The sequence below is a fragment of the Scyliorhinus canicula genome, chromosome 3 (genome assembly GCF_902713615.1).
Source record: "Scyliorhinus canicula chromosome 3, sScyCan1.1, whole genome shotgun sequence".
NCBI classification, from domain to species: Eukaryota; Metazoa; Chordata; class Chondrichthyes; order Carcharhiniformes; family Scyliorhinidae; genus Scyliorhinus; species Scyliorhinus canicula.
In genome coordinates, this window is record NC_052148.1 from 62,553,611 (window position 1) to 62,576,430 (window position 22,820).

Below are 22,820 nucleotides of genomic sequence, written 5' to 3' on the forward strand. Positions count from 1 at the left end.
GTGTAGAAGGGAGGGCTTCAGGTATTTAGATAATTGGAGCGCATTCTGGGGAAGGTGGGACCTGTACAAGCAGGACGGGTTGCATCTGAACCAGAGGACGCCAAAGCATGTAGTGATGCAGTGGGGAAGGTAACACTGACAAAGGAGAGTGCTTGCAGGCAAGGAGATGGGTTGAAGTGTGTATACTTTAATGCAAGAAGCATCAGGAATAAGGTGGGTGAACTTAAGGCATGGATCGGTACTTGGGACTACGATGTGGTGGCCATCACGGAAACTTGGATAGAAGAGGGGCAGAAATGGTTGTTGGAGGTCCCTGGTTATAGATGTTTCAACAAGATTAGGGAGGATGGTAAAAGAGGTGGGTGGGGGGGGGGGTTGGCATTGTTAATTAGAGATAGTATAACAGCTGCAGAAGAAAGGCAGTTCGAGGGGGATATGCCTACTGAGGTAATATGGGTTGAAGTTAGAAATAGGAAAGGAGCAGTCACCTTGTTGGGAGTTTTCTATAGGCCTCCCAATAGCAGCAGAGATGTGGAGGAACAGATTGGGAAACAGATTTTGGAAAGGTGCAGAAGTCACAGGGTAGTAGTCATGGGCGACTTCAACTTCCCAAACATTGAGTGGAAACTCTTTAGATCAAATAGTTTGGATGGGGTAGTGATTGTGCAGTGTGTCCAGGAAGCTTTTCTAACACAGTATGTAGATTGTCCGACCAGAGGGGAGGCCATATTGGATTTAGTACTTGGTAATGAACCAGGGCAGGTGATAGATTTGTTAGTGGGGGAGCATTTTGGAGGTAGTGACCACAATTCTGTGACTTTCACTTTAGTTATGGAGAGGGATAGGTGTGTGCAACAGGGCAAGGTTTATAATTGGGGGAAGGGTAAATACAATGCTGTCAGACAAGAATTGAAATGCAGAAGTTGGGAACATAGGCTGTCAGGGAAGGACACAAGTGAAATGTGGAACTTGTTCAAGGAACAGGTACTGCATGTCTTTGACATACATGTCCCTGTCAGGCAGGGAAGAGATGGTCGAGTGAGGGAACCATGGTTGACAAGAGAGGTTGAATGTCTTGTTAAGAGGAAGAAGGAGACTTATGTAAGGCTGAAGAAACAAGGTTCAGACAGGGAGCTGGAGGGATACAGGATAGCCAGGAGGGAACTGAAGAAAGGGATTAGGAGAGCTAAGAGAGGGCATGAAAAATCTTTGGCAGGTTGGATAAAGGAAAACCCCCAAGGCCTTTTACACATGAGAAATATGAGAATGACTAGAGCGAGGGTAGGTCCGATCAAGGACAGTAGCGGGAGATTGTGTATTGAATCTGAAGAGATAGGAGGGGTCTTGAACAAGTATTTTTCTTCAGTATTTACAAACGAGAGGGGCCATATTGTTGGAGAGGACAGTGTGAAGCAGACTGATAAGCTCGAGGAGATACTTGTCAGGAAGGAAGATGTGTTGCGCGTTTTGAAAAACTTGAGGAGAGACAAGTCCCCCAGGCCTGACGGGATATATCCAAGGATTCCATGGGAAGCAAGAAATGAAATTGCAGAGCCGTTGGCAATGATCTTTTCGTCCTTGCTGTCAACAGGGGTGGTACCAGAGGATTGGAGAGTGGCGAATGTCGTGCCCCTATTCAAAAAAGGGAATAGGGATAACCCTGGGAATTACAGGCCAGTTAGTCTTACTTCGGTGGTAGGCAAAGTAATGGAAAGGGTACTGAGGGATAGGATTTCTGAGCATCTGGAAAAGCATTGCTTGATTAGGGATAGTCAGCACGGATGTGAGGGGTAGGTCTTGCCTTACAAGTCTTATTGACTTCTTTGAGGAGGTGACCAAGCATGTGGATGAAGGTAAAGCAGTGGATGTAGTGTACATGGATTTTAGTAAGGCATTTGATAAGTTTCCCCATTGTAGGCTTGTGCAGAAAGTAAGGAGGCATGGGATAGTGGGAAATTTGGCCAGTTGGATAACAAACTGGCTAACCGATAGAAGACAGAGTGGTGGTGGATGGCAAATATTCAGCCTGGAGCCCAGTTATCAGTGGCGTACCACAGGGATCAGTTCTGGGTCCTCTGCTGTTTGTGATTTTCATTAACGACTTGGATGAGGGAATTGAAGGGTGGGTCAGTAAATTTGCAGATGATACGAAGATTGGTGGAGTTGTGGATAGGGAGGTGGGCTGTTGTCGGCTTCAAAGAGACATAGATAGAATGCAGAGCTGGGCTGAGAAGTGGCAGATGGAGTTTAACCCTGACAAGTGTGAGGTTGTCCATTTTGGAAGGATAAATAGGAATGCGGAATACAGGGTTAACGGTAGGGTTCTTGGCAATGTGGAGGAGCAGAGATCTTGGGGTCTATGTTCATAGATCTTTGAAAGTTGCCACTCAAGTGGATAGAGCTGTGAAGAAGGCCTATGGTGTACTCGCGTTCATTAGCAGAGGGATTGAATTTAAGAGCCGTGAGGTGATGATGCAGCTGTACAAAACCTTGGTCAGGCCACATTTGGAGTACTGTGTGCAGTTCTGGTCGCCTCATTTTAGGAAGGATGTGGAAGCTTTGGAAAAGGTGCAAAGGAGATTTACCAGGATGTTGACTGGAATGGAGAGTAGGTCTTATGAGGAAAGGTTGAGGGTGCTAGGCCTTTTCTCATTAGAACGGAGAAGGATGAGGGGCGACTTGATAGAGGTTTATAAGATGATTAGGGGAATAGATAGAGTAGACAGTCAGACTTTTTCCTCGGGTGGAACACACCATTATAAGGGTACATAAATTTAAGATAAATGGTGGAAGATATAGAGGGGATGTCAGAGGTAGGTTCTTTACCCAGAGAGTAGTGGGGGATGGAATGCACTGCCTGTGGAAGTAGTTGAGTCGGAAAAGTTAGGGACCTTCAAGCGGCTATTGGATAGGTACATGGATTAGGGTAGAATAATGGAGTGTAGGTTAACTTCTTAAGGGCAGCACGGTAGCATTGTGGATAGCACAATTGCTTCACAGCTCCAGGGTCCCAAGTTCGATTTCGACTTGGGTCACTGTCTGTGTGGAGTCTGCACATCCTCCCCGTGACTGCGTGGGTTTCCTCCGGGTATTCCGGTTTCCTCGCACAGTCCAAAGATGTGCAGGTTAGGTGGATTGGCCATGGAAAATTGTCCAAAATTCTGTGTTTAACCTAGGACAAAAGTTCGGCGCAACATCGTGGGCCGAAGGGCCTATTCTGTGCTGTATTTCTCCATCTATCTATCTTTGGGAAGAAAACTCAATATAATCAGATCCCTTCGGCAAGTGATCTCCATCCAATTCAGAAAAGGGAGAAAATGGCAGAGGTCTGTGGCATTGATGCCCCCCCTCAGTGAGCAAGTAAGAAATTGGTGGACTTGTGAATTTCAGAAACAGCAACAAGTGATTGCTGAGGGCAATTGAGGGGACCGTGGTACACTTTTTTTTTTAAAAAAAGAAAAAAAAAAGAAAAATCACACAAGTCATCAGTAATCTAGATCCAAGTTCTGGAATATCCTTCTTTTAAAGATAAAATCATTCTACTCATCTCACTTCTTTGAGACAACTCATCCTAGAGAGGCTGGTCTTGTACTCCAATGCCAAAATTGTGAAGAAAAAAAGTTGCTGGAGTTATCGCCATGGTGAAAGCAGCAGGAATTGTAGGCTCCTACAAGTTCCGAGGTAATTCAATAAGGCACAAGGCTTGAACATATTCCTTTTAAATTGCAGTGAATGGGTTCCTGCATGCGAGTATGTAAATGAGCCACACCACAAGTTTGAATTAGTGGATACTGGTCACTAGGATAGTTCACTCACATCCCAAGTACAGGCTGGTTGGGCACAGTCTGTGCTCTGCCAATTACAAGCTGGGATGTGCACCCTTCTGCCATTTTACTAGCCCTGTGGCAGGCAAAATGTTGGACTGGCAGCAGCATGAAGATTGCTGATTAGGCCATTCTTCAAGCTAATGGACCTATATAAACCCAAACATGTATATCAAGGTTTACATTAGACAATGGAGAACACAACTAGCCAATCTATCTCAGATTACCATGAGTGGCAAAGTATTTCAATTTGAACAACAGCTGAAGCTGTTTCACATTGTTTGTTACTATGCATTGGCAAGATTTTATTTTCCACTAATAGGATACAGCCAGTCAGTCCAAAAACATTTTTTTTTTTGCTTCCTGCACAACTGAGCAGACTTGTGAATGAATTTCAGTGCTGGTGGGATGTTAGATATGTAGGCCATTAATTGATCGAATCGAACATGTTCCTTTGGTTTTTCATTGCAGACTAAACACAATCCACCAGCCCATGCTTGTAAAACCCAGAATGTAGATAGAAGGATGATTCAGTGACTGACAAAAAAGTCTGTTAGATAGGATTCCATAGACTTGCTGAACAATGTGGAGTTCAGGAACAATTACACCAACAACCAGTTTAACATAGTTAGTGGAGCTTAATGTGGTTTATTTACAACATATGAAAATGGAGCAAGCCATTCGGCCCCTCAAGCCTACTCGGTCATTGATCATGGCATCACCTGGCTTCATGAGAGCCACCAAGCAAACCTTCTCCAAACTACTTCTAAAACATTTACATCCATAAAAACAAAAAAACAAACAAAAAAAAAAACAAAAAAAAAAAAGAAAACTGTACACCAACACAACAATGACAAAACATTTAATTCCCCTTCCTAATCACTGCACCTGCAGGCTAACTTTTCAGATTATGTACGTGGACACCCAGATCTCTCTGCATTAATAACAATTAGCTTTTCTATTCTTGCTCCCAAGGAGGGGAAGTTCACATCTCCCCCCCCCCCCCCCCCCCCCCCCCAATTATACTCTCACCTGACAAACATGTACCCATGTCTCTCTGCAGTATGTCCTCTACACAACATACCCACCTTCACATCATCAGCAAGTTACTATTATCTCCAGCAGACACTTTTAAAGCATGGGATATAGTCCATCAGGACCTCGGGCATGATTCTAATAATTCTCAGTATCCCCTGCCCCAGAGATTCCTTGGTCACAGGATATTATTTATATTCTCCAGTGAAGACAGATGTTCATCCACTATTTTCTTAGCTTCCATCTGACTTTTCCCTTTTCAAATACCTGCCAAAACTTCTGTTGAATATTGCGAGCTAGTTCTCTCACCAAATTTCTCTCTCAATCTTTACTGTTCTTTATATTCTGTGCAATCTTCCAACTGGCTATTCATCTTTGTGGAATTATATGCTTTTCTTTCAATTTGATACTATCTTTAGCTTCCTTAGTTAGCCACAGATGGTGCATCCTTCCCTCAAGTCTTTTCAGGTTAGAGTTGTATGATCAGCCATGATCATAATGAATGGCAGAGAAGGCTTGAAGGGGTTACTCCTGCTCATATTTTGTTTAAGCTCCAAGAAACAGTCCTGAGAAACACTTTGCCAATCTAATTTGTCCAAATCACCCATGATTGATCATCACCATATCTTTCTCACAAGCTTCCATTATTAATTTCTGTCTAGTGTGGTTACTATTAAGGGGCCCCATCAACCACGCCCATTAAAGTTTTTCATTCATATAGGAGCAGAATGAGGCCATTTAGCCCATTGAGTTCTGCTCCACCATGCCATCATGGCTGATATGTCCCTCATCTACTACAGACCAAGAGCTGGATTGCGAAAGAAGCCTTGGCATCTCCTCCCGAGAACACTAGGAGCAGGAGTAGGCAATTTGGCCGCGAGCCTAAACACGTTCAATGCGATCATAGCTGATCACATCCAAGGCTTACGCCACTGTCCTGCCCATTCTCCATAACCCTTCAACCCATTACCAATTAAAAATCTCCTACTTAAATTTACTTATTGCCCCTGCATCCATCTCACTCTGTGGTAGCGAATTCCACATAATCACAACCGTTGTGAAAAGTAGTTTTTCCTTCAAAAACAATCGTTTTTTTTTAATTTGCTACCTCATATTTTAAGATTATGAGCCCCACAAGAGGAAGCATCTGCTCCATGTCTACTTTATCCATAACTCAATTTGATCTCCCCTGTAGGCTTAAAACTGTTCACTCTCTCAAGACAAACACCTAGTGAACTTCCTCTGAACAGCCTCCAATGCCACAACACCCTTCCTCAAAAAGGGGACCAAAACGGCACACAATACTCAGTGCGGTTTCACCAATGCTTTGCATAGTTGCAACAATACTCAATTCCTTTTGCTATAAATGCCAACATTCCATTTGCTTTCCTTACTATCTGCTACACCTACATGCTTGTTTTCTATGACACTCATCTCTGAGAAAGATGATCATCTTTTTATTGTACTAATGTCATCCTGACCAAGTCTACCTCTCCACCTGGCTTCCTAAATGAAATGCACCTAGTCCAAGCTTGTCCCCTTGCTAGAAGCAAGACCCATTCCCTGCAAAGTAAAAGCCTTGTGCCTTTAATTTACCAGGAACCTGTGGAGCCAATGGTTCCCTCTTGCTTAGTCTTTGGTGGTTGTTTAGCTCAGTTGGCTAGGCAGCTTGTTAGTGACAGAGCGACACCAACAGCATGGGTTCATTTCCCTACCAACTGAGGTTATTCATGAAGGTTCCATCTTTTTAAGCTTGCCCCACGCCAGAGGTGTGACCCTCAGGCTAAATCGCCACCAGTCAAAAAGGGAGAGCAGCCTATGGTGGGTACTAATAGTGGCAGGATTTACCACCTTCCCTATGTGCTTTGTCTGGGAAGGCAGCCCGCCATGTGGGAACTACAGGTCCCATCGTTGTCAACGGGATTTCCCAAGGCCTTGGTTTCTTGGAAACAGTGCACTATCGTGGGATCAGAATTTCCTGCTGCCGTGAACAGCTGGTAAATCCCACCTCGAGAGTCAACCAATCAACACGCTTTTCTCCGGTAAAAAGACTGGGTGATTATTGGCATTTTTACCGATGTCACAATGAGTACAAGACAAAGTTTGAACATATTTAGCTGTACCTCTATGTGGAATGGGGCAGGATTTCCCCCAGCATGGAGAATACCCATGTGAATCTATGTGGATTGGGGCAGGATTCCCCCCAGCATGGAGAATACCCATGTGGAATGTGGCAGGATTTCCCCCAGCATGGAGATTACCCATGTGAATCTATGTGGAATGGGGCAGGATTTCCCCCAGCATGGAGAATACCCATGTGAATCTATGTGGAATGGGGCAGGATTTCCCCCAGCATGGAGATTACCCATGTGAATCTATGTGGAATGGGGCAGGATTTCCCCCAGCATGGAGAATACCCATGTGAATCTATGTGGATTGGGGCAGGATTTCCCCCAGCATGGAGAATACCCATGTGGAATGTGGCAGGATTTCCCCCAGCATGGAGAATACCCATGTGAATCTATGTGGAATGTGGCAGGATTTCCCCCAGCATGGAGAATACCCATGTGAATCTATGTGGAATGTGGCAGGATTTCCCCCAGCATGGAGAATACCCATGTGAATCTATGTGGAATGGGGCAGGATTTCCCCCAGCATGGAGAATACCCATGTGAATCTATGTGGAATGGGGCAGGATTTCCCCCAGCATGGAGAATACCCATGTGAATCTATGCGGAATCATAGAATTTACAGTGCAGAAGGAGGCCATTCGGCCCATCCGAGTCTGCACCGGCTCTTGAAAAGAGCCCCCTACCCAAGGTCAATACCTCCACCCTATCCCCATTACCCAGTAACCCCACCCAACACTAAGGGCAATTTTGGACACTAAGGGCAATTTATCATGGCCAATCCACCTAACCCGCAAATCTTTGGACCGTGGGAGGAAACCGGAGCACCCGGAGGAAACACACGCACACACGGGGAGGATGTGCAGACTCCGCACAGACAGTGACCCAAGCCGGAATCGAACCTGGGACTCTGGAGCTGTGAAGCGATTGTGCTATCCACAAGGCTACCGTGCTGCCCTAAATGGGGCAGGATTTCCCCCAGCATGGAGCTTACCCATGTGAATCTATGTGGAATGGGGCAGGATTTCCCCCAGCATGGAGATTACCCATGTGAATCTATGTGGAATGTGGCAGGATTTCCCCCAGCATGGAGCTTACCCATGTGAATCTATGTGGAATGGGGCAGGATTTCCCCCAGCATGGAGCTTACCCATGTGAATCTATGTGGAATGGGGCAGGATTTCCCCCAGCATGGAGATTACCCATGTGAATCTATGTGGAATGGGGCAGGATTTCCCCCAGCATGGAGATTACCCATGTGAAGTGGGTGGAATGTAGGAATGCTGCATTCGAGGTCCTACCTCATTCCCATCGCTGGCCATTTTGATCAGCACATGAACCTACAAAACTCCCAATGTTGCCTGCTTGGTTGTTTTGTTGAGTGGTTGACACCAGCTCAGATTTTATGAACCATGGGGAAACTCTAGCCTGGAGCTAGGAAGCTAAGATTTTGACAAGTCATAAATCCTGCCTGCACAAGCTCAATATGGTTGCAATAGTGATTTTTAGTTACAATCAAATTGACTAACATTCATGGATAAAGTGCTGAAACAAAGCTTTGGCAAAGAGTCATCTGGACTCGAAACGTTAGCTCTTTTCTATCCCTACAGATGCTGTCAGACCTGCTGAGATTTTCCAGCCTTTTCTCTTTGGTTTCAGATTCTAGCACTGCAGTAATTTGCTTTTGCGGATAAAGTACTTATGGGCAATGACATTCAGATGTGATTGTCAGTTCCCGGTGATGCTCAAGACACTATTCCCTAATTGTTCCCCAAAGCCAGAGGTCTTTCAAATGACAGTCAGCAGTTGCAGTTATGCAGCTGTGAAATGAAGTCCATTAGGCAAGCTTTGCCAAGTTCTATATTCCACTGCTTGGCAGGGGTTGTTGATACAATTGAAGGGCTGTATGTATATTTATCTTAAAATGTTAATGATCAAACAGCGCGAGTTAACAGCCTTGTTTCATCCAGCTTGGTGATGTGATGTGATGAGGCCACGGAATCTCTCAAAAAAAAAAAGGGTTGCTTGAACTGCAAACAAACATTCATAATGCAGAGATCGGCGACTTGGGTGAGATCCAGATTAACATATTGAGGAGGGGGGGGGGGGGGGGGGGGAGAGAAAGGAGAAGAATCTACAGCTCCGGACATTTTAGTACATAGTACTCCTGCAGGCACCTGGGCACTGCCAGTACCAGGGTGCCTTGTCCTCAAGGTGGAGACCAGGCTCAAGGGCCCTGTAAGAGACAATTTGAGTTCAGTAAGTGGTGGTTGGGGGGAGATCGGGGCAGCATTTATTTTTTTAAAAACATAAGCCATGTTCCTGCACTGGCAAGTTGAGTGTCAGTGAAGGAAATGTGGCCTCGGCAGTGTGTTCTTATAGCAGCCAAAAGAAGAGTGGCAAAGTTACATTAAATAGCAGTGTTGTTCTTGGTGCCACGAAGTGCCCTGCTAAAAAGACGCACCCAAACAGGAACTGTCCCGCTAAAAATGCACCCATAGTGTGTATAAATTCTTCCACAGGATGCAAGCATCCCTGGTTCGATGCTGCCCATGCAGGCATCCCTGGTTAGATGCTGCCCATCCCCAAATGCTTTTGGGAGGGGGGGGGGAGGAAAGAGAGAAAGACAGGGGGAGGGAGAAAATAAAAGCACCACAAACTTCCCAGTCCTGAATTGCATGTTCTTCTGACAGATCACAAGGTGACAGTGAAGCAAATGTTAGCTCACCATTCCCTCTACTGGATAAGAGAAGTAGATGAGAGGAAAAAAGGCAGTAAAATTTGAAGGAAATGCCATCTTAAAAAAGGAGGGGTTATTGGGTTACAGGGATAGGGTGGAGACGAGGGCTTAAGTGGATCGGTGCAGACTTGATGGGCCAAATGGCCTCCTTCTGCACTGTATGTTCTATGTTCTAAAAAGATAAGCATAGACATTGTGCCAATTTGCAATGTGAAGGAGGACGATCTGATTTTAACTAGGTCTTGGTCTTGAGAGTTAGTGGGCATTGGGCATTAAAGTTACATGGTACTGGTACAAGTTAAACACAGCAAATTATTTGAGAGATATTGTATATGCTTAAAACGGTGTTAATAATTCAGGTTGAAAGCAATTATTTTCACCTCTTCTGGCCTTGGGTTGCTCCTTAACTGGCTAATTAACTAACCATTTAAGAATGATCTGAAAGGCGTTAGAAGATCCATTTTGGTTGCACATGGAGTTTTCAGCCAACTCCATACTTCGATGGTGGAATCATTTCTGCATTTTTACTATTATCCTTGGATGTTGGCTTAACCATCAGTTTGTAGTTTTTGTTTCCCCATCACCCACAGCATTGCTGTGAAACCACCACCAATCCATTTTCATTGTTTTCCACCACTTTTATTTATTAGGAGTAATATATTATTGTTGACCAGTAATGATGCTGGCTATTTGGAGACTGAACCCACATTTTAGATATGGGAGAAATCTATCCCCAACAATATAAAAGGTTCACAAAATTAACCGCATTCCTAGTTCAGGATTCTCAGCAGTTAGTAAGGCAAATGAAATGTTTGTAGTCATTTTGAAGGCTGGAATACAAGAGCTGGGATGTATTTCGGAGGCTCTGGTCAGACCCCATTTGGAATACTGTGAGCAGTTTTGGGATCCATATCCAAGGAAGGATGTGCTGGCCTAGGACACTGCCTCAAGACTGAAGGGATAACCCTGAAGCAGAGGGTGGCAAATTTGTGGGTCTCATTACTGCAGAGGCAAAATCATGGATGTCTTTAAGACAGGGATAGATAGGTTCTTAATTAATAAGAGGATCAGGGGGTTAGAACATACAGTGCAGAAGGAGGTCATTCAACCCATCGAGTCTGCACCGACCCACTTAAGCCCTCACTTCCACCTTGTCCCTGTATCCCAATAACCCCTCCTAAACTTTTTGGTCACCAAGGGCAATTTATCATGGCCAATCCATCTAACCTGCACGTCTTTGGACTGTGGGAGGAAAAAGCACCCGGAGGAAACCCACACAGACACAGAGAGAATGTGCAGACTCCACACAGAGTGACAGAGCGGGGAATCAAGCCTGGGACCCTGGTGCTGTGAAGCCACAGTGCTATCCACTTGTGCTACCGTGCTGCCCTATGTGGGAGAAGGCAGGAGAAACATCAGCCATGATCGAATGGCAGAGCAGACTAGTTAGATCTCTTGTCAGCTCCAAATAGCATCAGCCGATTCTGTCCAGATGCACCAACAGCTGCATTAAAATCAAGCAGCTATTATATTCTCAATATTTTTATCTACAAAGGCTGCTCTTCATGATAAATTAGGTTATATGCACCTCTTTCAATGGATTCAGTGAAGTTAAACCACAGCTGCTTGCCTGAATTTTCCCAGCGCAGCAACATTCATATCTTAAACCGACCCTGGCAAAGACATGCGAGCTGCTTGCTCAGCCTTAGCAGTTCAGCCAAATTGAAAAAAGCAACAGAGATAAAATTAGTTTTCCCTAATCATTTTACACCTTATCCTGTTCTATCATCCCTAGTTGATCAGCCCAATTCAGTTTGTTTTAATGCAAATTGCATACCATAGCAATGAGATTTAATATGGTTTCTCTACTGAGGGCAGGGGGAGCAAGGGATAATAAAGCATCATGAGGTAGCAAATGTTTCAGTGTCTCTGACGCACAGGAATAGAAAATATCACATTTTAAAAATGCAAAACTATCTTTATCTCACCTAAAGTTTATATGATATTCCACAGCATGCCTTGTGGAAGCTGTGCCGAACAAGTATCATGGTGAGAAGTTGCTGAGTTCACGCTTGGGAAGCGTTTGCATTGTGCAAGGGACTCAAAAGCCACAGAAGATTAGGATCCTGGATAATTACAGCAAGGAAACGAAGACCCTCACCATCATATAACTTTTGGACAAAAAGCTTCTCCCCACAGAAGGCACGCAGATCACTTTTAAACACGACTGACTGTTGCCACAATTATTATTCATTTGTATTTTTTTTAATGTTTGGTGGCATAATGTGCTGCAATCCACCTTACAACTCTGGAGCACTTCCACTTAGCTCCCCTTCTTTCAGCCTATGCAAACAGCACTCCCTCACAGCTTCCCAGCGACACATCCAGAGAAAACCTCAAGTCTTTCCCACTTCTCACAACAACCTTCTTGTTAGCATTCATGTTGCAGCCAGCTGCAAAATAATTGCATTTATACTGCTGAAATAATTCACATCACACCAGGAGGACAGGACAACCCTTGCCAGCAATCATTTGAGATAATTTTTTTTTGTAGCATCTGGAGACACACGAGAAGCCTGTACCAACATATATTGCACAGATTTATAGAGGCAATGTTGCTCTTTGGCACATGATTAAAACGGTCCTTTAAAAAAAGGGACACTACTGAAGAGTGTTTTTCAGTTGTACTTGATACTGTTGTACTGCAAAATTAAAAATATTCATTCACATATTTTTGTTCCCTTTCCAACTTGAAAATGTGCTGATAAACACCTGCCAGGATAACTGCAGTGAATTCGTGAAACGGGAGTGACTCATCATTTTTGAACTACAGCTTTGCTTTCATTTAAAATATACAGCACGGAATAAAGTTACCTGTAGATTCGCCCCCACCCCCCTGAAAAAAAAGTAATCTCTATTAAAAAGGATAGCATTGCGGCATCCGGAATATTAAAGGCAGGGTCAGTCCAATAGGACAGGCGGTGCCCGAAGTCTCTCCATGTCAAAATGCACCGAATCCCAGTTTCAACACACCCCAGCCTCAGTCCACCCACTCCGGACTCTAAAGCAGCATCATGTTTGGAGAAATAAGGAAAACAGGATATTCAAAGCTGTTGGCAGCTGCATTTAGAAATTCCCCTTCAGCGTGCATTTATATTTGCTCAAAAGCTTTCATCAAACTGATTTAACGGTCGTGCCCTGCTAATAAACAGCGCTGGGAGATTAGCAATTAGCAGCGAGTAGTGATCAGCGCAGCAGTCCCTTGATCTGAAGGGTTTTTTGGAAGTAATAGAGCACTAGCAGTGAGAAGAGAGGGGGAGAAAAAAAAAAGAGGGGAGAAAGCAAGAGGATTTCCGCTAAATCTAATCAATCAGGAATGCATAATAGCTTCCATGCAGAACTGCTGACACTGGGTCACCAGCTTCTGTGACCCCTAAACACAAGACCAGCACTACAAAAAAAGATGAGAGAGTCCGAGCTAATTGTCTAGCAGTGCAGTGCTTTCTTCACTTTTCACCCAACAATACAGCTCCAACCACACCCGCACATTTCATGACAATCCAGTGAAACATCTTTCATCCTCATTATTTCAATTTCCCCCCCTCCCTCTTGCTTTTTCCACTAATGCTCCCTATATCTAACCAGCAAACGCGCAGGCAGAGAAGAAAATACTGTCGCATTTAAATGAACGCAGTTCCAAGACAAGATTACATTTTTAAATATAATGCACTGTACCCATAAAAGAGAAAAAAATATATATGCCTTAGCAGCACATTCAAGGTTGTTGTCATTTTATTTTACTTACTGCAAACGCCCTCACAGTAGCACCTCTCAGCAGAAGAGAAAGTTGCCAGATTATTGCTACTTTGCCACCAGCTGCTCTGCACTGGATGCAGATTAAAGCACTTTTAAACTCCAGAGCCTCACCATGTGACCAGGCAGTCATTTGTGATGGGCAGAATAAATTATCAGACGAGCCTTGCACCCCCTAGCCAACGTTTGGGGAAGTGTAGCTTTCTTTTATATGAAATTTTTTTTACCGGTGTCTGCCAAACCTCCTAGAGCTCAGTCTCCAGTCAAGCAACGGAAGATAAAAGATCTTTAAGGGCACATATTACAAATATGTATCTGCTTTTCCATGGTTATTGAATGTTTTTTGAAGGAAATGTAAGTGTTTTTCTTTGACAGTGGGTGGGTGGGGATTGTGGTGTTGGAAGTTTAATTGATTGGGGAAGTCTTAAGTTTATTTCTTTGTGTGTGTTTATTTCTCCCTTTTACCCTCTGCTTGGAATGCAAGCTCAGAGCCGGTTTCTAAAGCACAGCAGCTAAACACACAGTACACATTAACAAATCAATACAAACAAAGGTCCTCGAGCTCTGCATAAAACATGAGGCTCTTCTGAGGCTCTTTATCCTAATTGAGCTCTGATCCTGCCACCTCATTCAGAATGCACTATCTGCTGTCTCAGCTGACAAGCATGGGGAGATTATGTATATGCATACATACATATATATAGATTTATGTACATGCCAGAAATATGGAAATGATATCTACTTTTCTATGACTGCTCCATTTTCCTGCACAGCTGCTGTATTCATTTGCTCAAAATACTTTAGAGTGCTGTTTATTTGAACTGTCTTAAAATTTGACATTCTTTTAAACATCTTTGTTCCGTAGCTCTTTGACCGACTTTCCGTACAGAGTTTAGCCAACATTTAACCATCAGCTATAGAATTATAAGAAAAGTAAGCTGTTAGTTTGATGTGATGCAGTCTGGCCTTCAAAACAGATTCAAAAAGCAAAGTCAACATCGTGGACACTGTTAAGCACTACAAAGATGTTCCAGTGTCTTGAAACGGTTGACAGATCCTTTATTTTACCCTTTCTTCTTTTCTCTACTCCCTTTGTTTCAGTTTCTCAACTGCTCTTTTCAACTTTACTGGAGGTCTGCTTAATCCTTCGTCTATGCGTTCCTCTAGAAACTCAATAAAACTGGTGTGAAGCACCTGGATGTGCCACAGATAAATTAGTTCTTATCTCCTAACTCCTGGAGTAGATATTCGTGATTGTTGTAGGAGAGATTTTTGCCTTTCCAATATTATAATTGGAAGTTTTGCCAGGGGTAGTAACATTTCTGCAGGATATCTGAAAACAGCCCACAATTAGAATTTTTCTTTTACCCACTCTTGCTGCATTTGAATCTGCTAAATGTACAGTCATTTTGCCAAGAAATGCTATGCTTGGCTGGGGATTTTTAATCTTCAGAATGAAACAGCCAATTTGCAAATCTTTATACTGCATTTAATCATTCACTCAGCTATTCAATCTAAACAGTAATAGCAGAAAACACTTAAGAAATCGTATTTCACGCAAAAGTGATTAGACTTCTAAAAGCATACTTGAAGTTTGGCAGCATTTTGTGTCTTTAATGTGCTGATCATTAAAGAAAATCTCCATGCTAAATTACTAACAGGAGAACTATTAAAACTCAAACATGTAATTGATGCTCAGAGCAGTAATACGGTAATACCACTGCCAGACTTTACAATAATATAGAGTCTCTCTCATATTATCTGCACCCCTTTGCATATGCTTGTGTTCATACAATCCATTTTGCACTTTTGGTATCTTCACTGGCATGGTAGCAGAGTGGTTAGCACTATTGCTTCACAGCACCAGGGACCCGGTTTAGATTCCTGGCTTGGGTCACTGTCTGTGCAGGATCTGCACCTTCTCCCTGTGTCTGAGTGGGTTTTCTCCGGATGCTCCCACAGTCCAAAGATGTGCAGGTTAGGTGGATTGGTCACACTAAATTGCCCAGTGATGTCCAACAGATAGTTGGGTTTCTAGGTTACGGGGAACAGTGGAGATGTGGGCTTAGGTAAAGTGCTCTTTCAGAGACTGGTGTAGTCTCGATGGGCCGAATGACCTCCTTCTGCACTGTAAATTCTATGATTATCATATTGCTCATAGAAAGTCCTAAAAAAAACAAAATGCATTAAAAGTAGCAAGGATTTCCTTGATGAATAATTACATAGCATACAACTGAGCCATACAGAATAGTGAAGTCCCAAGTATTATGACAGGCATGTCCTAGGTTACCTAACCTCGATTTAAAAAAATTAATTTACAGGATGTGATCATCGCTGGCTAGGCCAACATTTACTGCCCTACCCTAATTGCCCTGGAGATGATGGTGGTGAGCTGCCTTCTTGAACTGCTGCAGTCTCTCTGGAGTAGGTGCATGCACAGTAGAGCTTTAGGGGAGGGAGCTCCATGATTTTGACCCAGCGGCAGTGAAGGAATGGCAATATATTTCCAAGTCAGGGTGGTGGGTAACTTGGAGAGAAACTTCCAGATGGTGGGTTCCCAGGTATCTGCTGCTCTTATCCTTCCAGATAGCAGTGGTGGTGGGTTTGGAAGGTGTTATCTAAGGAGCCTCGCTGAATTTCTGCAGTGCATCTTGTGGATGGTACACACGGCTGCCACTGTTCATCGGTAGTGGAGGGAGTAAATATTTGAGAAAAGGAGTGCCAGGAGGCAAGAGTGGAAATGTGACAATTACCCTCATCACTTTTGCACTAAGAAAAATATTATTATCCTGCTTTTGATCGCTCCTTCTCACAGCATACTGCAAAGTACAAGTATGTGAATATTGAGGTGTGGGCAATGTTTGGTAGACCTGTGACTCATCTCATAATCAAATAGTCTCCTGCTGCTGTTTAGACTGATGTTTAAAGAATTTTTAACAAGTTTGTGGAGGAAATTTATTCTACCATGATTTCACAAGATGGTGGATGAAAGGGGAATAAGCTGAATAGGGAAAAGGAACATTCAGGTTCTGCATGATATCAATTGTATCATGAGTTCTTTGTCATTTCAATGGACTCCTGATGTGTTCTAATCTAGGTCGTAGCCATGTGCCTTTCAGTTTGTAGCTGGAGTGCATGCAAAGACGTTAGCTAATGAACTAATGGAAAATAAGCTCAAGCATTTGAATTTTTAAATAATTAGCTGTGATTTGGTTTTCTTTAAATTTTCTCTTCTCCACATCCAAGACAATAACTCCAGGTACAGTACCAAACCATACCCTTGTGACCAATCTGCAAATATAATAGTGAAGAACTGCAGGCTAATTAACAATCAAGGACATTGCCCTCGGCCAATGACAACTACCCACTGCTGGTGTCGCTGGATGGATGATGATCGAGTGCAGAACCCCTGGTCTTGCATCCTTCTGTCCCTCACTTGGGGCATTATAACTCCAGGCACTGCCTTGGTTGGGATCCAAAACCATTGTCCAGGAGATGTGCAGCACGGTGGCACAATGGTTAGCACTGCTGCCTCACAGCTCCAGGGACCCAGGTTCAATTCCGGCATCGGAATTGTCTGTGTGGAGTTTGCACTTTCTCCCGTGTCTGCGGGGTTTCCTCCTGGTGCTCTATCCGGTTTCCTCTCACATTCCAAAGATGTGCAGGTTAGGTGGATTGGCCATGCTAATTTGCCCCTTAGTGTCCAAAGGTTTAGGTGGGGTTACTAGGTTACGGGGATAGGGTGGAGGCATGGGCTTAAGTAGGGTGCTCTTTCCAAGGGCCGGTACAGACTCAACGAGTTGAATGGCCTTCTTCTACACTGTAAATTCTATGATTCTATGATATGATGTCAAAGCTGGGGCCATATAGCTTGTGGCGCACCAATCTAAGCTGAGCTCAAGCAATCAGAATTTAAAATCATTGATGGATCCATAGGATTTTAAATATTATGATTGACGTTATCTGTTCCTGCTTCATCGGTGTCAGCTGATTCGAGGTTTCTCAGTAGGAAAACATATTAGGGCTGTGGTGACTGGGGGGGGGGGAGGTGGGGGGCGGGATTTGTGGGGTGTGGAGGGGTACTGGGGTGGCAGGGGAACTACCTGTCCTAAGACTTACACAATATACCAAGGATCACGAATGGTTCTTGGAACAGATTGATCAATGTTAAGGAACACTCTTGCTGTGCTCCCAATTTGAAACAGTTGCACTCTTACTACGGCAATGCCAGATGAAAGTCAATATTTTTCCTGTGTATGGATCCTTACCGAATCTGCATAAAGGAACTAGTCCTGGTGCTTTGCAAACTTCAAAATAATGTATGTGTGGCTGTTCTCAGTAAGCTACCGCAATTTTAATATGTGCTGGTAAAACAGCACTCGTTCAGCTCCAGGCAGGTTAAACCACTGTACAATGATGCGAGAGAAACATGCACATGTGGTTCTGATAATGCCTGACTCTGTTCTAGATATATACTCCATAGGAAAACAATTGGATGAGAGCCTGATTGTTTCTCAGCCAAATTGGTACAATTGGAGTGAAGAGGAAGTGGGTTGGCACTGGAATTCTCTTGGATCAGTATTATTCCTTTATTTGGTGTCAGCTATATGTATCTTCAGTGACAGGTGGTATGGTTCCATTATCCGGGAGAATGGCTCAAGCAAAATAAATTAGATGCAGAATGTAAGCATTTTAGATATTCCATGCCATACAGATTAGAAATGTCCCAGGTTCAAGCCTTGGTTGGTTCATGTTGAATCAACAGATTCCAGCAAGAACTGCAAGGCCTGGGCCCATAATCCAGATTGAGGTGCAGATGCAGTACTGAAGGACTATGGCTGCAGTGTTGTAGGTGCTTTCTTTTGGATGTGACCTTGAACTTATGAGAGCTTATATTTAAACTTGGTCTACCCCCTCACTTGGATGTAAAAGATCCCATGGCTGTGTGTATATTATGACACCTCCCCCCCCCCCCCTTGTGTGTAGGTCAATAAATAGTGTGTGTGAGTGTACAGGAAAGTATGTTAACGTATTTACATGGGAAGGTGTCTAGTGCAGATAGAGGGCAGATAACAAATTAGGAAGAAACAATATGTACAGATGTGTAAACGGATCACAAGGTAATGCAACATTCAGTCTATAAATTCAGTCTCTGTGGCAGGCGACGAATTCTGGTTGACTGCTTCAAGGGTGGGTCAGGGGCCGCCTGCACTTGAACGGGCGGAACTGCCTCCAATGTAGAGGTCGGTGAAAGAACTGGCAGATTGGTTGCCTCGTGGAAGGGTGCGTCCTGAGGAACCAGCATGCGAGGCGGATCATCACGTTCAGGTGGCGAGCGTGGAAGTAGCCGCAGTGCCCGCCTATTACACCGAAGAAAGGAGCCACCTCGCATGCGAACGAGGAATGATCTTGGGGCCACTAGCTTAACCACCACAGCTGTGGCAGACCTTCAGGTAGCTGAACACGAACCCAGTCAGCAGGGACCAGAGCAGGGAAATCTGTGGCGTGGGCGTCGTACGCCGACTTGCATTGGGCCCGAGACTGTTGCATCCTCTGCAGGACCGGAAAATTGTCAAGGTCCGGGATGTGGATAGCCGGCACCGTCGTCCGTAGTGTGCGGTTCATTAGGAGTTGTACAGGGGACAGGCCAGCGGACAAAGGAGTCGCCCTGTAGGCTGACAGCGCCAGGTTGAAATCCGAACCCGAGTCAGCAGCTTTACACAACAGTCTTTTAACGATGTGGATTCCCTTTTCAGCCTTCGCATTCGATTGGGGGTAGTGGGGGCTTGAAGTGACGTGCCTAAAATTGTACAGCTGGGCAAAATCCGTCCACTCCTGGCTGAAGAAGCAAGGGCCATTATCAGTCATAACTGTAAGTGGAATGCCATGATGGGCAAAAGTCTCCTTGCATGCCTTGATTACTATTGCTGATGTGAGGTCAGTCAGTCGGACCACTTCGGGTTAGTTGGAAACGTAGTCCACGAGGAGGACATAGTCTCAGCCCTTTGCATGAAAGAGGTCAATACCAACTTTGGACCATGGGAGGACACCAGTTCATGCGCTGTAGAGTCTCTTTAGGCTGAGCCGGCTGGAACCTTTGACACGTTGGGCAATTGAGGACCGTATTGGCGACATCCTGACTGATGCCTGGCCAATATACTGCCTCTCGGGCTCGACGGCGACACGTTTTGACCCCCAGGTGACCCTCATGGATTTGGCTGAGGACCAGCTCTCGCATGCTCTGTGGGATTACTATCCTGTCCAGTTTCATCAGTATGCCGTCCACTAACGCTAGATCGTCCTTTACATTATAAAACTGGGGGCACTGCCCCTTTTGCCAACCATCCGTGAGACGTCGCATAACCCGCTGGAGTAAAGGATCCCTGGCCGTCTCCTGCCGAATTTGCACGACCCTTTCATCAGTGGCCGCAAAGTTGGAGGCACAAAACTTCACCTGAGCGTCTATCTGACAGACAAAGTCCGACTGCTCACATGGCGTGGTGATGGATCTAGAGAGTACGTCAGCCACAATGAGCTCCTTGCCCGGGGTGTAGACCAGGTCGAAATCGTAGCGGCGGAGTTTGAGGAGGATCCGTTGTAGCCGTGGCGTCATGTCATTGAGGTCTTTTTGGATGATGTGAACCAATGGCCTGTGGTCCGTCTCGACCGTGAATTTGGGGAGTCCATACGCATAATCATGGAATTTGTCAATCCCTGTGAGGAGGCCCAGGCATTCTTTTTCAATCTGAGCATATCGTTGCTCAGTGGGTGTCATGGCTCTAGAGGCATCTGCGACTGGGGCCCAGGAGGAGGAGTCGTCCCGTTGGAGGACCACTGCCCCAATGCCAGCCTGGCTCGCGTCAGTGGAGATCTTCATCTCCTTGGCGGGGTCGAAAAACACCAGTACCGGGGCCTTGGTGAGTTTCGCCCTGAGCTCACGCCACTCTTGCTCATGAGCGGGGAGCCACTGGAAGTCCGTAGTTTTTTTAACATGATGGCGGAGAGCTGTGGTGTGTGATGCAAGGTTGGGGATAAACTTCCCAAGGAAGTTGACCATCCCTAGGAAGCGGAGGACCGCCTTCTTGTCCTCCGGGGTTTTAATGGCGTTGATAGCCGACACCTTGTCTGCATCTGGCTGCACACCGAACTGCAAAATATGGTCGCCAAGGAACTTGATTTCTGCTTGGCTGAACGAGCATTTGGCTCTATTAAGTCGGAGGCCATGCTCGTGGATCCTGTGGAACACTCGCTTGAGGCGATCGATGTGCCACTGAGGAGTTGTGGACCAGATAATGATATCATCGACGTACACTCGCACCCGTTCGATGCCCTCCATCATTTGCTCCATTATGCGGTGGAACACCTCCGAGGCAGAGATGATGCCAAAGGGCATTCGGTTGTAACAGTAGCGACCGATTGGCACAGCTTTGGCACAGCTTTCGACTAGACGCGTCCAGCTGTATTTGCCAAAACCCCTTGGAGGCGTCCAGCTTCGTGAAAAACTTGGCGTGAGCCATTTTTCTGGTTAGCTCTTCTTGTTTAGGTATAGGGTAGTGTTCCCTCATGATGTTACGGTTCACATCTTTGGGGTCGATACAAATGCGAAGTTCCCCTGACGGTTTTTTGACACAAACCATGGAGCTAACCCAGTCTGTGGGTTCCGTGACCTTAGAAATGATGCCCTGGTCCTGGAGTTCTGGCAGCTGCTGCTTGAGGCGGTCCTTAAGGGGTGCCGGCACCCAACGCAGTGCATGAACCACAGGTGTGGCATTCGGTTTCAGTAGTATCTTGTATCAGTAAGGGAGTTTGCCCATACCTTCGAAGGCACTGTGGTATTGTGCTATGATGTCATCCAGTTGGGCTTGGAAGTTGACATCTGGCGAGGCCGTAGCCTCTGCGGACGACATGGTGTGAACCCGCTGCACAAGATTCAGGACTTTGCAGGCCGAACACCGAGCAGGGAAGCTCTGTTGGTTCCTACAATTTCAAAATGCAGGGTTGCTTTTGAAGAACGATGGGATACCACAACCTGGCATGAGCCACTGGCAGCAGTGGCATTGCCATTGTAGTCGAGGAGCTGGCAGGCCGGTGGAAGAATGCTTGGCTTAATGCGGATGGTGTCAAGGTCAGACTTTGAAATAATGTTCGCTGAAGCACCGTTGTCCAGCCTGAAGCGTATGCGAGCCTTGTTGACCGTAAGGGTGGCACACCACTCATCGCCCGGATCAATGCTCATCACTGGGAGTTGTTTCACCTTCTTTGCTGAAAGCAGCGTATGCTTGGTGATGATGCCCACACGGAATGGGGCTGTGAGGCCCTCGGTGTCGGGATCTGGAAGCGTGTCAGAGTCGGAGTCTGTAACAGGTTGCTGTACTGACCGGACGTTCCTGCACTGCGGCTGGGATCACGATGTGTTGGGCAGTTGAGCAGATCTGCACAGGGCTGCGTAGTGGTCAAGCTTGCCACACTGGAGACAGCATCGAGATTTTGCAGGACTTGCTGCTTTAAATGGGCGGAGCCACAGTTGTTGCACGCCATGGCGCCGGTGTCAGGACGCTCCGTGTGCCACCGCGCATGCGCAGTGCGGTCATCGGCCTCGCCGTCCCCTTGGTTGTGACATGCATGCGCAGGAGCCCGGGAAAGGTGCGCGGAATGGCCGCGCTCATCCAGACTCAGGCCCTGGAGCTGTTTTACGGCCTGCACCCGCTCCGCATCGTGGGGGCCTTGGCCCGCCGTCTTTGTTGCCTTGATATGGGAGTACCGGTTGTTAGCTTGCTCGTGGAACACGCAGGTTTCGATGGCGATGGTAAGGCTGAGTTGCTTAATTTTAATGAGCTGCTGGCGAAAAGGATCGGAGTGGACCCCGAAAACGATCTGGTCGCGGATCATGGAATTGAAAGTTCCGTGTGGGCATCATCACCAAGCATACACTGCTTTCAGCAAAGAAGGTGAAACAACTCCCAGTGATGAGCATTGATCCGGACGATGAGTGGTGTGCCACCCTTACGGTCAACAAGGCTCACATATGCTTCAGGCTGGACACCGGTGCTTCAGCGAACCTCATTTCAAAGTCTGACCTTGACACCATCTGCATCAAGCCAAGCATTCTTCCACCGGCCTGCCAGCTCCTCAACTACAATGGCAATGCCGTAGTTGCAGGACTGTGCGAGAATGGGGAGATGGGTTAAAAAGGACTGAAAAGGTTCATCCTTACCCTAAAGCCTCTGCTGGAACACATACCGTTCAAAGCTCTCATTGACTTCGATGTCACAGTGGCTG

The 22,820-nt window shown here is 45.6% G+C and overlaps 1 protein-coding gene across 3 annotated transcripts in view; it reads right to left on the reverse strand.

The window, feature by feature from the left end:
* The window catches only part of LOC119962696 (ciliary neurotrophic factor receptor subunit alpha-like), a 359,277-nt gene extending 345,628 nt beyond the window's left edge, over window positions 1-13,649 (reverse strand). Inside the window, exon 1 of one of the 3 annotated variants that reach the window (XM_038790629.1) lies at window positions 13,534-13,649. The gene's annotated coding sequence lies outside the window, so the exon portion shown is untranslated. The remainder of the gene's footprint in view (window positions 1-13,533) is intronic. The other 2 variants (XM_038790630.1, XM_038790628.1) reach the window with 2 other exon arrangements.
* Window positions 13,650-22,820: the final 9,171 nt, after the last annotated feature.